The sequence below is a fragment of the Sciurus vulgaris genome, assembly GCF_902686455.1.
Source record: "Sciurus vulgaris genome assembly, chromosome: 11".
Classification (NCBI taxonomy): domain Eukaryota; kingdom Metazoa; phylum Chordata; class Mammalia; order Rodentia; family Sciuridae; genus Sciurus; species Sciurus vulgaris.
In genome coordinates this window covers 105,244,312-105,259,429 of record NC_136472.1, presented here as the reverse complement: position 1 = coordinate 105,259,429, position 15,118 = coordinate 105,244,312, and positions in this window count along the sequence as shown.

Here is a 15,118-nt window from a genome sequence, read left to right as displayed (position 1 = left end):
TTGCTCTATGAGAGCTCTTTGAGATGGGCATTTAAAAGATGTCATCAGGTGTGTGTGTATGTGTGTGTGCACACATGCACTTGTGTATACACCTGGGTGTTTAATGTAGGAACATCTCCTGGAAAAGGTTAACTGCCTTTGTCTGGAGTTCAGGTTTGGATCCATGCAACAAGGATCATTTCCTGACTGTGTAAACACTGGTGCCCATTTCTGATTATTATCTCATGAAACCATGGTTAAGCTTTTGCCTCAGGTAACTATTTTCATTTTAAAATTAACTTGATACATAGCATTTCCTTGGTGGCCTCCTGGAAACCACACTAAAATAAAAGGTTGGTTTTATTTTTTATTAATTTCAAAAGCCCACAAGAAAAAGGGAAAAAAAATCATAGCAAGAAAAATAAAAAGATGAACATTAAGTGACTTCACAATAGAGAAAATCAGGGAACAAACCAAATTCATGAAAGTCTCAGGAGTTGGTGACAGCAGGTTCCCTAGGAATTAGTTTTAGTAAGACTAAAGAAAATCACTGGTTGAAACAATTAGATCTTCAGATTATTTGCTTCTCCCACCATTCTATAAAGTCAGACAATTATCCCTATCCCACCCTCAAAGAAGTCTGAAGATTATTTTCATAGAATGATCTAACAAAGAGTCTTTCCCTGGGAATCACTGGTCGGCATAGTTAAGGGTGGGAAAACCTGGCCAAAAGTGATGTTATTTCGTGAAAAATTATGTCGAGTGTTTATCACTTGTTCCCAGTTCAGCTCCCATTCCAATACTCATTAGGCAGGATTTTGATGAATGTGACCAGCTCTCCATTGATTCAGAATGTTTCATGTCCAAAGAAAGGAATAAAAGAACGTGCAAAGGAGGAGGAAATGAGCCAAGAAGTGATTCAAGAAAAATCCAAGGTCATGAATTTTTAAATGTCCTAAGTAGTCAGCACAATAAATGAAAATTGATCCACATTTAGATGTATTATTTTGAAATTTAAGAACACTGGTAAAAAAAAGTTACTAAAGATTATCAGAGATTAAAGACAGGTCACTTATGGAGGATAGCAGTTCAGAACAGCTTTGGACTTTTCAACAGCAACACTGGGAACTAGAACAAATCCATACCTTCTTATTTGTGAAGGAAATTCATTTTAAACATAGAATTTTATACACAGAAACTCTACTGAGTTTGAGGATAGACAGTAGAAAATTTTACATACCTATGTTCTCAGAATGTCTGCTATTCTAAGCAGTCTTTGGAGGAAGCCATGGAAAAATGTGCCCCAATACAAGGAATTAGACCACGAAAAAAAGGAAGAAACAGGATCTAAGGATCAGAATCAGGAACTCAAGATGAAGGCAAAAAAAAAAAAAAAAAAAATCCCCAGGTTAATGGTGAAGAGAGAACCCAAGAGGACTGCTGTGAAACACTGAGACCACATTTCACATTGGAACCAGGCCTAAAGCTGTGAGAACATGTCTCCAAGAAGATGAAATTGATGATGTCTACATACATCAGGAGAAGACTTCAGGTAGCTGGAGAGACTGTGCTGAGGAATTGATGCCAAGTGCATAGCAAAATAAGTAAACATAATACAATACAATTTTTAGCCTACAGAAAACAAATAAAATGCATGCAAGAAATGAAATTTTAGTATACTATAAGGCTTGCCTGTGAATAATGTTTTCATTATCATTCTAAACATCCAATGCTGGTTCAATCATGATACAATTTTTTCTAAAAAACAGAGCACAAAATGTGGTGGTGAGAGATTTAAATCCTCTTCCAGCGGACTCTAACTGTTAATACCAAAACCTCTCCCAAATCAAGAAGTGGTACAATAATGTGGAGGTCGATTAAAAAATTAACAGTCAAACCAATTTAGAGTGGTTATCTCTGACAAGTAGGAAATGGGCAATGGTTTGGACAGAGGAAGCATAGTTATAGTTTAATTTTGTTTTAAATAATTCTTATGGACATTTTTACTCTTCAAACTGTCAATATATATATTTGATAAAAACTAAAATTAAAAATGACTAGACAAAAATGAAGACCAGCCCAGAATAGACAGCACTTCAGCAAATAGGAATAGGATTAGCTGGATTTAAGGGAGGCTAACTGATTGAAGGGCAGCTTTACAGGACCCACGCCCCTACAAGGAGTAAAGTCACCACTGAGAATTCTCAGGCACCTTTTGGTACTAAGTGGTAAAACTATAATAGATAGGGCAGACTTGCACTTAAGTTCTCATTTCGTTAGAAAAAATAATTGTAATAAGAGAGTCTAATTATCACTATCCAGCATGGCTTCATCTGTTCTTCCTCAATCCTCCCAAGTAAGAGCACATTGAAGAGACAGGCGAGGAACATCTTTCAAAGTCATGACTTTGGCCATGAATACATCCAGCATAATAGGCAGAGACCTCTATGCTTCCCAGGATCAGGATTTTCTCATCCATTCGGCAGAGTCATTAGGCATGTAGATCCAATGAAAACAAGATTAGAAGTCCTGTTGTTGTACAATTCACTTGGAAAACAATCAGTAGTTGTGGAAGACCAACTCTGTAAGCTCTCTTAGATATGGAGATGCAAAGGAAGACAAGGAAGAAGAAGATGATTTCAATAACTTATTGACTTACTCAGCAATAAGGAAAACTTGTCCTTAGCCTAAGGTTCTGATTAAGATTAGGTTATAAGATTAACTGGATGGAGAAATATGTGTTCCACATGCTCTTAATATTCTTCTAGGGCTCTCATATTGGTTAACAAATTCCAAGAATCTATGTATGTAGGATGTCTACAAGGGACTCAAGCAGTATATGTATGGAATGGGGGAGGAGGGGGCAGGGCTAAGCAGTCATGATGTCATCATCCACGATTTTAAAGATAGTTCAAAGGAATTTTGTTATATAATTGTGATGCAACAAGGTTAAAATCAGTCACCCTCAGGCACAGTCAAAATAATCTAATAGTGAGATACTTTATTTCTTGGGCTCAGTAGTTACAGGTTGATGTTTGAAAGTATTTTGTAATATAGCAAACAGAGGTACAATTTATCTATTTTAATAGATGTAACCTATATTATTCTAAATATTACTATACCTCTTTAAATTGTGAATAACTATATGAGTAGAAGCTAACTCAGGAGACATTTAAATCTCTCTCCTGAGAGAAGCCCCATTCCTTAATACCAATCTCTGAGTTCAGTCTTATGTGACTTCAATCAATATCTCAGAATTGGTCATTATTTTAAAAGTGCAAACATTGTGGTATCACATGCAAGATTTTTTCCTAGCTGCTAGTCCTTCTCAGAATATTTATTTATCTCACATTTTGAAAATGATGCATAAGACAAACTCGCAGAGGGACTAGGCTGATGTTTTATTCATTGAAATTTGTTATTAACTTTGTATCAGATGTCTTTCAATGTATATTAGAAGCACTTGTGATAGAACTATTTTTCCAAAAATCACAGATGAAAAATAAGTTCAATTGCTTCTCCCTCTTTTCCTATACTCTGGTGCCAAATCATTGAAAAGAAAAGAGATAGTACAAGGAAAAAAAATTTAAACATTAGTGGTAAAATGAGTAGCTCTGCTGGAGAGAGAAAAGAAAGACAAGGGTATAAGCTAAGAATTCCTTCTCTTGACAAGAAAGAATATCCAAGTAGATGGCTGTCATGGTTTGGAGATGCAGTTTTTCTTTAGCTGAATTCCAGGTGGAGAAAATATTCAAAGACCCTCCCCCAGGCCCTGCTCCTGGGGCAGCCCTTCCATGGCAGTTTCATAAGCTGCCATGAGTTACATAAATTGTACAAAACAATTTCTTGTACCCACAAGGTCAGACTTACTTTCAACAGAAGTCAGACCCAACTCTTAATTAAAATTTAGCTCTCAGGAAAAAAGGAAAGTTCATGAGAAAATTATAATTTAGGAATGGTAGGAATTCTATATTCTAGCTGGGTTTAGGGTCCATTTTTTTATACCAAGAAAATTGTTCAACTACAGGTTCTCAGAATTAGAAGGGAATGTGAACTCCTTCAGTTGCTTCTCCTTCCTCACCTCTCCACCTTACATGACATATCCTCTTTCACATCCTTTAACAGATCAGACCCATGTGAATGCCCAAAATGTCAAGGTGTTCTTTATTCAGAATTCAGTAAAAGAAACCCTTTGACTGTGTTATGTAGGTAGCTCTTTCACAGTTTCAACTCCTGAGGAAATAAGGCAGAAGATGTTGCAATTAACTTAGAATAAGTTTAAGAAATTTGGTAAATAACCTTGTTTTGTCTGCCTTTATCCATTCCTAGTGGAAGGTAACACTGTTCTCTTTCTCATGGTCTCTGTGGAGCTATTGATCAAGGGGTCTTACCTATCCTACTACAATGGTGGTCATGTGACCTAGGCTAGCCCATCAGAACCACCCATCAAAGATGAGCTAGAATTGTTCAAACAATCCAGAACAATTCAACATCTTTGTGTGTGGCAGTGGGGAGGGAGGTTAATGTAGATATTGGGAGCCATGATGCTCTTGTGGAAACCTGGACATCCACCTTCATTACCACTTGGAGCATCCTGACAGAGAAGAAACTGATCAGAGAAACAATCAAGAGAAGGAGAAACAAAATACTGTATGAGCACTTGCATCTGACTGTTTTTCATTAAATCAGTGCATTGTCTTTTTATTGAGTCACTCTATACATTCCCTTTCTGAGGAATGTACTATAGACTGCCTTGCAACTCCCAAAATAAAGCACCTATCTAAAAAGACTGATGAGAGGCAATACCACTGAAAATAAATATCATGTGATAATATCTGGTAAAACCTATTATACTTCTAAGTGGGGTTTCAAAGAAACCCCAGACAGCCTAATTCTTACAAATCTTCAAAACAAGACCAGACATATCACTAGAAAGAAAAGCTACAGGGAACCCTAGCCAGCAGGGAGAACATGGGATAAATGAAAAAATCTCTTCAATCTCTGCTTCTGATAATTCCATAATAATTGTCTGAAGCTGTTCTTAATTAGGCTCAATTATGGGATTAGTTTGATTATATAGTGAAGCATTGATTTACAGAACATAACCACTGAAGGCCTAGGTACTAAATATAGTAAATGTGTTACAATCCTGGGTAATGAAATTGCAGCAGGGAGTAGAGGGGAATATTGATCTATTTATAATGAATTTATGTCCAAATTACTTTTTATTTCAAGTTAATAAGTATAATGTGGGTAGGGAAGAATTTATTTGGAAGTAGTGGTTCATTTCTCACAGAAATGTATTGGTTTGTTTGACTTGAGGACAAATTCAGTTTCAGGAGCCTCTGAACTTGCAGATTTCTGAAGAGACAGGCTTAACGAAGCATATTGGAGAAGATGTAACATTCTCCATTTCCTCCATTAATTTGGTACAAAGTTTTCTATAATTTCCCTTTAAGAAACTTCTCAAATTGGCATATGTGATAATTTGCTAGGAGGTACAAACACAGTATAATCTGGAAAGTTCATTAGATTTGTTTCATAGCTGCAGCTAATTCCTAGGGTGTATGTTAACCAGTAGTTCAAGTTTGAAAAGCTGAGGGAGGTATTACAGCTGAGGGAGGTATTGAAATATTGATACATATTTCAATCATATAGCAGAAGCAATAATATTGATAATTATTAACATTTGCCAAGAATTAGAACATGCCAGGTTCTGGGATCAGCAATTTATTCTTCTCAAAATTGTTAGCCACATTTTATAAATGAAGAGACTGATAAAATAAATAAGCCCATCTTCTGAAGCAACAAGTTTATGTTCAGTTTTAGAGGAAAATGTGCATTAATTTGCTTATGTCATTAAAAACATTTTTGTGGAGAATTGTATTAATGGTTTGAGTTCTTCACCATTCCTGTAGACATGACCTTTGCCAGTAACTTTTCAATTACCTCTTTTATAATGGTGCAGAATATGTCATTGCCCCTGACGTTGGGTTTGACCAAGTGACTTATTGTGGTTGGTGAAATGTTAGTAGGCAGGATATGAGCAAGGGCTTCCCCACATCGCTGTTATAATTCTGCTTCCTCACTTGAAAGATATAAGACAGAGATTCCAATTGAGCTTCCCCAGCTAAGTCAAGACCATATCCATCAACTTCCAGCTGCATCAGATGTGTTGGGGTAGCCCAGATAAAGATGAAAATTCCCCCAACTAACGGGCAGAGGGATGAGCTAATTTTTTTTACTATATGCCACTGAGTTTTGTTTAGTTATTCAGCACTAAGTGATACAATATAAAAACAAAAGGCATTGTAAATTAAATTCAAGAATGCAAGTTTTGCTTCACTTTCTAAGCCAAGTTATATGAAGTAAAACAGTTTGTACTTTTGGTAGGAAATTGCCACCTCATAGTGAGATATGTTTTACTGTGCAATTTAGGGGTGATAGAAAAATATGAGAAAGATTGATGCAGGCTTTGAGTGAAGGGGGAATCAGGGATAATGCTGCAGTATTAATTTGAATGAGCAGGTGGGAGTGATGTTTCAACAGAGCTAAGGAATATGTGTTAGATGGTAAATTAAAGTTGTTTGTTGAATACCTAAGTGGTGTTGTCCAGCAGATATCTGGATATAGTTAAAATCTACATTTCAAAGAAGAGATCTGGGCAGGATGTATGGTTTGGGAAATAATATAAAGGATATGTTAGGTTTGAGGTAACTGATATGCAAGTGAAATGCTACATAGTGAAAAACACAAACCAGAAGCTCACAGGTATGTCCTATATGAACTTGTGTCTGACTATGATTACTAAAAACACATAATTTATGACACAGAGGCCAACACTACAACAAGGCATGAAAGTTCCTCCATGATCTGACTATTGACACCTCCCATGGCTTCATCTTCCGCTCCTCTCTTAAATAAACCATATGATTCTTAAAACACTGCAGCTACTGCCTACCTCCATTCCTTTTTCATATTGTCTCTTCTTAGAATGCCTTCTCACTTTCCTTTACCCTCTCTTCCTCTGTCCCCAACTCTGTCCCACCAAGACTGAGACCAGTGGCCATCTCTGGAAATTTGACTGTAATCATTCCTGCCTCCCCACAGGGAATTCTTCCTGGGCTTATTTTCTCATGTATCAAGGGATTTTCTGGTTTGTGTTTCCCTGAGAATACGTCTCCCTTACCAGATGCCAAATTCCTTCGGGGTACAGACTCAAGCACAGTGCCTTGTGATTATTTGCTTAATCGATGTTTTTTTTTTGAATGAATAAATGAATGAATGAAAAGTGGTCAGTGTAGCGTTATAAGATGCAAAGTCAGGTGCTTGGTAGTAATTGAAGTTTTGCAGTAAATAAGACAACCACAAAAAGATGTGTGTGTTTAAGGACACATGGAAACAACATTTAAAAGGAGAGTAGAAGTAGAAGATCAAAGGAAACTAAGGAGGAGAAGGCAAGTATGGAGGAAGAGAGAGAACATGGTGCTGAGAGGAAAGGCAGGAGGGCAGAAGCTGGGGAGTAGAAGAAAAGATCCAGCTAGATTTACTGACCAAACTGTCATAGCTATTTCAGAGAGGACAGTTTCAGTGGTTTGACAAACACTCAAGGTGGATTGAGGAGTGAATAGAGGAAATGTAGCCATGGAGATGTATAGAATGATCTTTCAAAACATTTGATCAAAAAGGCTACAAGAGAGAACAGTAAAGTAAGAATAAAGGTCAGAATTTTTTTAAAAGAAGAAGAGATATAACTGAAGTGATAGGGGCTGCAGAAAGACAAGTACTTGAAAATTGATGGTTCAAGGTCTAGAAGGTGTTGGAAAACAATGGTACTGAGCCAAGGATTCCTGGTGCCCAATTCAGTGGCTTCTCAAGATTGTTTTTTGTTTTTGTTTTGTTTTGTTTTAATCATTCTGGCATAAGGAGAAAAAATTCAAGATGTGAAATAAGATTGTAACTTATGATTCCACTGCAGAAGTAGATGCCATAGCTAATAAATACTAAACTTGGTGCTGGTATGAGCTTGGAGCTGGTATTTTAGGCTGCATGGGAAGGCTAGCCTGAAAAGGGATTAGTGTACAAAATTCGGTGTCAGATACATTTTAATCCAATTCAGATCCAGCAGGTATTAAATTGTAGGAACTTCTGCAAGTTACTAAGTTTTCTCATCTGAAAAAAAGAAGGGCTTCACTCACCTCATGATGTAGCTGAAGTAGTGAGTGAGTCACATGTGTGAATGGCTTGTCCAGAAACTGGCACTCAGTAAATAATTTAAGGAACGTTAGCTATTCCCATTAGTCTTATTATTTCTGGAGTAAGCATAAAATCAGTACCCATGCAATCCCATCAATTTTTCACACCTGTTGGTATGTTTAACACATACTCCAAGAATTAGCTATAGCCCTTGCGAGGACAGGGATATGTTTTCTAGAATATGCACTCTAACAGAACAGATTCTAATAATTTTTCTCTCCCAACTTAGTATATGTAGGACATTGCATGATCCTCCTCTGTTGTTTCCATGGAAAGGGAGACATTAGGAAAGCACTTTGCCAAAGGCATTTTTTTTTTTTTTTCTTGCAAAACAGCAAGGAGGGAGCAATTGCCTCCTACTCTTCAAACCTATTGCTCTTTCAGGAAATATCTTTAAGAAGTAAACTAAGGCTCTTCATCTTAGTTCTGTCATACCTCTTACCTAAGGTTTGCAAAAATATTTCCAAAGCCCTTGGAAGATACCATCTTACTTGCCAACCACATCTGTTGAATACAGAGAAAAGTGATTCTCTTCCCAAAGTTGATTCAGCAAGAGCTAAGTTAATATCCAAGAAGGCAAGGGAATTAATTCTTTGCCCTTGGAAAGTGAACTCCCCCTGCATATATTATTTGAAAATAATTCCTAGTTGGAATGGAGTATTAAAGACTCCAGGGGCCCGTCCTCCACCATGTTAAGAGGTTGGAATGGAATCAATGTGAATGCTAAAATAAAAGCTGTTATTTAATGGAAGAAAAATTGAAGGTTTGAATAACTAGTATTATAGCCACAGCCTATACCTAAAAGCATGTTCATACAGGGCAGATACTGATTACAGCAACATGCTGTATTTGTGCAATCTAAGAGAAAAAAGTTGTTATTGAAAAGGGGAAGAGAACAGACCTTAGGAAATAAACATCAGACATGTTACAACTTTTCTTTCTTCATCTGAGTTTAGCACATTTGTAAGATGCCACTCTTCATAAAAATTGACAAAACAGTGCAGACATTTTACTTTTTGGAAAGTTGGATGTCATATGTCATGACTAACATTCATCAGTGATTGGTTAAATTGGGCAGTTGGGCCTGTGATGGCATGTCTGTTCTCAGCTTAATAATTTGTTTATTTAACTGTCCTTGTTAGAGACAATCCATCAAAAAAGGAGACGTTGGTTTAAAAATTAAACTTGAGAAAAAAGAGTAAATACAAATACAGAGCTTTTTGGTCAATTCCATTCAGTTTTCAATATTATTTTGAAGCATTAACCATAATGAAGGTAACAGATACTAATTAAATAAACAAAATACACACTATCATAAAAAGGCTAACAGACTCAACCTATTAATTTTCTGATGATTAGATTTAGCTTTCTTCTCATCCATTAGACATCTTTACAGTGTTCTGTAGATTTATAAAGTAGCCAGAGAAGTGGTCAATACTTGATAATTATGCTTCTTGAGCATTAAATATCTTGTAAACATGCTAAGCATACACAGATTGATACATATGATGATTGACTCCCACATTTTTTAAAGGTTTTTGGAAGGAAGGAGATCTTCAGAAGTGAACCTTCCCCTATGCTCTCCTGTAAGACATCGTTAAAATACTTTCACCCAGTGATAATGAAGGCTGCTCAACCCCTCCACAACAGGAGTGCCAGCTCCAAAACTGTCTCATCCCTCATTGTTCTACTCTAATTCTTCTATTGGCCTGTCTGTGCATTCAATCTTCCTTTAAGTTGTGTCCTTACCCAGTGCTTATGCTTGGGTCAGAACGTGCCCTGCTAAATCAGCCTACTCTCTTGGTGGGTAGAAGATTGTGAGAAGAAAAGTAGAAATGACCATCATTATTTTGTGGGCTCAGTACACAGCAGACATTTTGCTAATCATGTAGCATATATTATCATCATTTAACTCTTGTAGAATTGTTAAGTAGTCATTATAATCCACATTTTTAAATGAGAAAATTGAGCCTTAAACTAGCAAAGTAACTTGTCCTAAGGCATAAAGGGGAAAGTGGTAGGGCTGAGACCATGAAAACCTGCTCTTTTCACTTTATTCAACTGCCTTGAGGCATTCAGGATTTAGACCCGTTAACTAACTTGGTGCCAAAGATAATAGTAGGATGCTAAAGAAATATCTTTATTGGTTGATAGAATAATATGAATAGTAAAAGAAGCTAATAAATATTTGTAATTTAATTAGTCCAGGACTACAGCAATTTCAAAGACACCAAGATCACACAGCTCATAAATGGCCTAATTGGGATTTGAACCCCTGTTTATCTAACTCTGAAACCCATATCTTCAATTTCTGTGCCATGGTACTTTTTCTAAAGTCAATGTCCCAGGAAGAAGAAAAATTGATAAGAAGATCGGCATGGTTCATGACTGGGCTTTATTCTTCCAAATAAGGAATGTTCTTTTCCTCTAAGATCTGTCTCTAGTACAGCTTGTACTCCCAGGTTACTACTTGACTGGTTTGCCCTGATTGTTTAGACACTTAGCCATGTTCCTGTCATGCTGTTTGTCATTATTACACATCTCATTGGAGTTGATTTCTCCCACTAAGCAACCAGTGGATGCTCCATCAGAATCACCAACTAACCTTAGGAATACAAGGATCTCTACTGCTTTTGTGACTAGCTCTACGCACATTCATATTTAGATACATTTTCCTTTATCCACTTACTCTTCCACCCCTGTTTAGATGCAGGGCCCTACGGTTTTGTTTCTTGTTCTATTTTTCGTATAATGGTTAACTCATAGTCTCAGTCAGGATGAGTAACTACAAGTTAATATAACTTGCCATTTTTGGTAAAAGAAGAAAAGGAAGTAGTTGGCAAAGGCATTTATGAAGTGAGATAACCTTTTAAAAATCTGTAGAATGAGTTTGGAAGGTTTCCCTCCTTTTCTATTTCCTGGAATACTTTGAGGAGTATTGGTATTAGTTCTTCTTTAAAGGTCTTGTAGAATTTGGCTGAGAATCCATCTGGTCCTGGGCTTTTCTTGGTTGGTAGGCTTTTGATGGCTTCTTCTATTTCAGTGCTTGAAATTGATCTGTTTAAATTGTGTACATCTTCCTGATTCAGAATAGTATGAATCTATATCATGCAAAACCATAGAAATGAAAAGATGTACCTCATTTGTGTACAATGAATCAAAATGCAGTCTGTAAAAATAAAAAAAAATTTAAAAATGTTATGAAAGAATAAAATAGTATGGGAAAAAAAATCTGTGTATTGTGAACTGTGAGGGTGACTACATCCATGGACAATTGTGAGTGAAACCTGGACTATAAAAGCCATTATCTTCACCTACCAGGCCATGAATAAAATGTGAGAAGGAAACACATGTAAGTCTGGATTTCTTTTTTGCTTCTTCTGTGCCTTACACTTTGGCAGACTTGCCAATGGAGAGTAAAATATCCAAAGAGGTCACTTCAGGAAGGCAGAGGAACAAAGAGCCTGGATAATTCACACAACAAAAATTGTCTCTCAAAGAATCAGATGTGTGATGTGCTGCCTAATTATAGGAAATGGCAAGTTGAAAAAAACATGTAGTCACGAAACATCCCCCAGAAGATATCTGACAGTGTCTCAGAAATCTGTTTCTGTTCCAAAAGCTGTCAATTCTTAGCATGGGAAAAATAGGGAAGAAAATCAAATTTTAAGTCTGCTGGTGAGTCATGGAAATCAAACCTAATGGACAAGGAACTGCTTTCACCTGCATTATGACACTAGTTGTCTAAAGGAAATATCCTAATTATCGCCAGAACTATGTGTTTGAACGTTATTTTTTTATTAACATGTGGCCATTTATGGAGTAGTTTACCTAGAGCTACAGTAAATGCATTTCTTTTCCTTCCCTGGGTTCCCAGTTTATATGAAGAAAACAAGCTATGTTCCCCATTAAGATGAAAGGACAAGAGGACACTGAATATATAGTGCTAGAAACTTTAAACAACCTGAGGAAAAGTTTTGAGTGTCAGGCAGAAAGATCCCAAATTAAGGTCTCAGTTAGTAACACCTTGTAACAATGGTCAGGACTTTCATAGAGTGGTGTCAAGGCAGCAGTCTAGCCCATGAGAACCCAAATATCCAATGACAAAAAAGGGTTCAGAGATTGAAGATCAACCCTGACTACACATTGCAATCTTCTAGGGAATCCTAAAACTATTCATGCTTAGGTTCTACCCCAGATCAATTATAATTCTCGAAGTGGTCTTAAAAGCTTTCTAGCATGTGACTAAAGTTGAGAACTACTGGATGAAGTTCTGTAGTATGTGGGCGAGAAGGAGGTAATGAATCTATACTTCTTTTGAGGTTCTCTTGAAAGTCGTAGATCATTCATCCACTAGACTAATTATAGCTGATCAGTAAATACATGACAGATGCATGTAATGACCTACATTTAATGAGTACTATGAAAGATCACTCACAGATTCCCATGGGAGCCAATAAATCTCAGACTAATAGATGCTGGTTAGAGATCCAGCAAAACAAAACAAAACAAAACAACAACCAGATTTAGATGAATCCAGAAGCAACTGTATTTACTGTTTGTTTTCTTTGTTAAAGGCATTGGCCTAGAAACACTAGGGGAAGGGGTGCAGAAATATATTCAGCAGTCCCTTTAAGAGTTCGCAATCTACTAGAGGCATTGTATATGTACAGAAATACTACATTAGGAGAGAAAGAAAAATGCTTAGATGGTTAACACAGATGACTTCTGCTGCAGTGGTTCAGAAAGGCGAGAAGTCCTGTCCAGCTGGGAAAATGAAGGACAGTTCTACCAAGATGGTAAGATCCTTGTGTCAGAAGGGAGATATCAAAAGCACTGGAGTAAGTGTAGGGACCATTGCTGTGAAAACACCCAAGTGGGAAAATAGGCCAGGCACAATTAATGCCATGTACCTTTTAACAAATCTAGTTTGTCTGATTTTCTTTTCAGTCTCAAGTCCTGTCACCTTACCCCACCCTTATTTAAAGAAAGAAAAGCACAACCATATCTATAAGAATTATTGGAAATAAGGTGATAAGCAATACTGAACAAAAGGTTTTATTCCTTTAGTCTGAATCTGTACCTCTTCAAACATCATGGATTTGATATATCACATCATAGTATCACACATCCAATATCAGCTAGACTCATTGACCTCTGGTCCTCTGCAGTCCAGCATGATAGGTATGAAAGCTTGACTGATACTTCTAAATGTGGCTAATGTTTTTCACACATGTTCCTTAAAAAATGAAATAGTACTACCATTTTGTGCATTTAAATGCATTTGCATTTCATTCAAGGGAAATGAGTTTTCTGTTTTAATTTCATCTCAGTTCCATTTAATTAAAGTCTAGCTCATTTGTCTTTGAACACTTTCTTAAGTGCTGGAATTTTATTAAATCATTCCATGTGCATTTGAAATTTGGAGAATTTTCAATCTACGAATAAATGTACATCTTAAAGTGATCTATAAAAATGTATAAATGCATTCTACTGTCATGTACAATAAACTAGAATTTTTAAAATGTAAAAAATGATTCTTCAATCTGTATAATCCCTCTCCACCCTTAAGTTAATAGAATGTTTTGTAATTCTCAAAATATTTTTTCATGTATTATTTTACAGGTTTTTGTAATAGTTCCACCAGACAGATAAATCAGGTCCCATTTTCTGTGCTTTACAAACAAAAAACTGAGTTTCAGAGACATGAAGTGATTTACCCAAGGTCACAGACAATTAGAACTTGATCTCATGTTCACTAATGCTGCATATTTTAAATGTATTATCATTTAATTGTGCTTCCCTTGAATACATTTTGTCAAGAAAAATTTGCAATCAAATTCTTTCTCAAGTCTGCTGAAGAGCATATAATTTGGTTAGCATATATATTAGGAAATTGAAGCTGAATTCTAATCATGTTCCTATTATGTCACAGGCACTTGGGATGTACTTACTGACATTATTTTTAATCTTCATGGTAAGAGTTAATTTTATAGAAGAGAAGATCAGACTCACATTTCTGGTAAGTTTCTGCTCTCTCTAGTTCTCCTTCAGGCCATGGCCATTTTGGTAATCCCTCATCTAGCCTGTTCCCTGGACCCTATGGCGATGGGTCCTATCAAATCACCCCCAAATGTTCTCCAACAACATTATATTGATGACATTGAAAAACCAGTATTGATCAAATATTTATTCCTAGAAAACACCATATAGACACTTAAATACAAGGAGTATGAGTATAGTATTTGTCCTCCAGAAGTTTCCCACCCAACAAATGGTATATTGCATACATAACAGCAAAAAAATAGGGATAGATATGGTTAGAAATCTTCAGGGGATATTTTGTGACTACCTGTTTATCTCAATTTGTCTATTTGAGGTACACACACACACACACACACACACACACACACACACACACAGGTTCTTTTCCCAAATAAATATTTTTGCCTTTGGGCTCTAAATACCATCAGGATCAGAATAGGAAGAAAATCAATGTGGGCTTAGATAATAGAGTCTCTAAGAAAGGAGATGAAATTTAATGAAAGGATTCACATAATTGGAGCTGAATGAGAGGCAATTCTGTGTAGGAGCAATTCTAAGAAGAGTTATGAAGTCACAAACTTCATGGCACAGTAGGGGGCAATCCTGTTCTCTGTGATGATTTGTCGTGAAATTTGAAGTTTGATATGTTCACTAGATTCTAAGATCATTCTTGCATTTGATTTATCAGTAAGAATTAGATTTGGCTGCAAGTAAAAAAATTCAGTGGCTTGAGCAAATAAGGACTTCTTTTTCTTATGCAGAGTGTTCCCAACTTATACAGTTTTGACTTATGATTTTCATCTTTATCATGATGTGAAGGCAATATGCATTCAGTAGA